The following is a 3,292-nucleotide window of genomic DNA, read 5'->3' on the forward strand; positions in this document are numbered from 1 at the left end:
AAGAATGCAGATAGGCGGTGTGTATGCGCATTTGGTCTGAAATGTTTCCTTGTGTTAACTTCAGCCATATAAGGTCAGAGAGAGTGAACTTGGTTCGCAAAAAAGCTTGTGCTCTCTATATACCTTACTTAGTTAGTTTATAATAATGGATTTTAGCCTGTGGTCTGCAGACCCCTGGGGGTCCACAAACTATGTCTAAGGGGTCTGCAAAAGAAGACTATCATCAATCAAAAGTATGTGTATACCCACACTCACAATTCAAAGGGATCTGTACCTCCATTTGAAATTTTTTCTCTGTACATGAGAAAATGTTGAAAACCCCTGGTCTATAAGGTCCGTATATATCCTGCCTTCCATATAAGACCAGGTCGTAACGTTTCAGGAGGCTGCGCTGGGGGCGAGGAGCAGAAATTCGAATTCTGATTTGGAATAAATCTTTGGAGTCAGATCTGGGGTGTAATACTACTTGGGGTTGTTTTGTACTTCACCTTTCACGCACAGCATAGAATGTACCTAGCTGTAAAAACACATTTGGTTTTCACCTTAAAGAAAGGGATGTAAGAGCATTGTGCACAATGAGCAATATTGTACATGCAGTCATTTAGTTTCTGAACTGTATTTGCTGAAGGTTGAGCTTTATTGGCCTAATCACTGGGAAGAATGGTCCAGGAGTGCACATCCTATCATTGATTTGAAATAATTAATTGAGAAGAACAGGCTACCTTTTAACTTTAGTCAAACTTCACAATATCTTAAGAGGCTTCAGTGCAAGATGCTATAGAAATACGTTTGGTTTATTGAACTGAATGCATCTATCTCTGTCTGTCCCTAGAAAGGGACACCGGATCCCCCCCACAATATCTCTAATGCCGGATATTTTCTACTAGCTGGCATAGTGTGTTTTTCAGGGAATTGCACAGGCAGAACAAATCTAAACAGTTCAAATGTCTGCTTTATTTGGTCTTTTTTTTTACAAGGAAAGGTTGCACCTGGCACGTGCATACGCTACACACAGAGATATGTGCACAGTTTATGAAACCTGGACTTAATGTACCAAGGAGCCACAAAACCTTCAGGCAACAAAACAACAATCTTTTTCTATATCTTCTTTTCTTGATTTACTTTGTACTAACTGAAAATTTTTTCTATCAGTGCAAAACAATGGAAAAAAAAATCCAGTCCCAGCTTACCTGAGTTGAATCCTGTAGAACTTTTCACTGAAAACACTGCCAAAGCATAATACATTTGTTGCACTGGACCAATCAGGTGGGGGTATTTTTGAGTGTAGAGGTGTTCAGACTTATATATCAGTTTTCTTGATTATCCAATTTGCTTTCAAGTCAGTGACTGCAGACACTCAGTTACACAAGTCCTGAAGGACCAGCAAATGCTCCTGGGAATGAATACACCTTATTGGTTAAGGCTGATTGTTCAGTGCTCTCATAGCACTCTTAGCTTAAAGACCTTGTTTCCTCAGCAGCCACACTGAGACTGTGTTCCTGTCTGTTCTCACTAGCTTAACAGAATTAGATTAGTTCAGTGCTTATAAGGAACCTTTCAAGTGCTGGTCAAAGAGATGCATGTCAGTATTAATGCAGAACCCCAACATGGTGTTAAGGGTTACTGGGCTGGCAGAGAGGATGGTTTTACAACTGGAATTTATTTTGACAAGCATGCGAGGCTCATATCCAGAACTTCGGCTATTAGGGGTGACAAAGGGGCAAAAAGACTATGCATGTTGGATATTCTGAAAGTAGTGGGAGTTTGGGGGATGGGAAGCCTCCTATTAGTTTTACGATTTTCATTTTTCGTAAATGATGTTGTCAGTATTTCCCTGATATTCTTTTCCTTCTATGGGCTGGACACATCTTGTCATCTCCTCTTGAAAGAGAGAAGCTGCTAGAAGGGGGGAAATCTATGGAATAGCAGAAGGGCCCTATAAACACTACAGACACCCTTGTATCTCTGGAATTTCCTGGAGAATCTCAGCGTGTCCGTATACTTGGAATCTCAAGGCCCCATCATGTTTCTGGAATGTCAGATTGCATCCCTTGCATCTGTGAGACTCAGCTCAGCTCCTTGTAGCTTTGGCTCCCTTGTGAGATTTTTGGCAGAAGGAGTCTCTTATTGCTAATTGATATAAAATAGTATTTTGGAAAATAGCATCACATTAGAGATCTGTAATACACCTTCTCTCTTTATCTACTCTCATAAGAACAACTCATTCTCCCAAACAAAAAAAAAATCATGTCACTAACACCACATTTGCAAAACATGACATTATTTATTGCACTTAGAAAATAAAACCCATCACCAAGCACCCCCCCCCCTCCCAAACCCCTCCATTTTGTACTCCCTGGCAGGTATAGTTAGCCTACAATATCTACCATAGCCACCTTATCAAAAGGTTCAATCCCTTTGCCTTTCTGTTAGTTTGGACAGTCCAATTTGCTGTAATTCCCAAGTCTGTGTATCAGTCATGAACACTGGTGATAAATGAGCTTATGAGAACAAAGATAATTGATGCCATTCAAAAGTCAAGAGGAAATATAAAATGTAATGCAAAAACAAACTGGATCTTGGGCCTAGGACATTGAACAACTACAAAATTTCCAGTTAATGCAAAGCAAGCTTTATGCTCAGAGTATGGTGTGTTTGGAATATCTGGATAAAGTTGTGTCAGTGATTTGGCAGTGAACTCTTCTGGATTTTGATTAATTAATGTGTTTCTAAGGATTTAGATACAAAATAGACACAATTAGATTTATCTGAATTTTTGATCATGGTAAGTTGGATTTCACTTTGCTCTGGTTTATTCTATTAGATGTGATACAGTCACCAAGTGCATCACCAAAGAGTGTCATCAGCTAGAATTGTTTCACAAAAAAGGGAACTTTATTGGCAGGTGAATTACAGTGAGGAAGGTATAATGAGATGTCAGGGTGTAGTGAACCCTGTCCATTATGAGCTGAAACTTTTGTCTTTCTAGTCACCTAAAGTGAATAATGTAGTCTTATTTTATGGCCTTAATGGAAGTTCCATAATCATAATAACATTTCAGTGTTAATGTGTTTTATTTAAATACATTTTAGACTTGCTAGACTAGACTGTTTTTTCATTTACTATTGAGAAAATTTTTAAAATCAGTTTTTTGAAATTAATAGAACTTAATCATATTGGCACAGCTGTTCGAGGATTCCTGATGCTCAGGCCAAGTCCCTGAGGACTGGAAAAGGGCCAATGTGGTCCCTATTTTCAAGAAGGGGAGGAAGGAAGAGCCTGGCAACTACAG

Source organism: Crocodylus porosus, unplaced genomic scaffold (assembly GCF_001723895.1).
Source record: "Crocodylus porosus isolate Cpor-Errol unplaced genomic scaffold, CroPor_comp1, whole genome shotgun sequence".
NCBI lineage: Eukaryota > Metazoa > Chordata > Crocodylia > Crocodylidae > Crocodylus > Crocodylus porosus.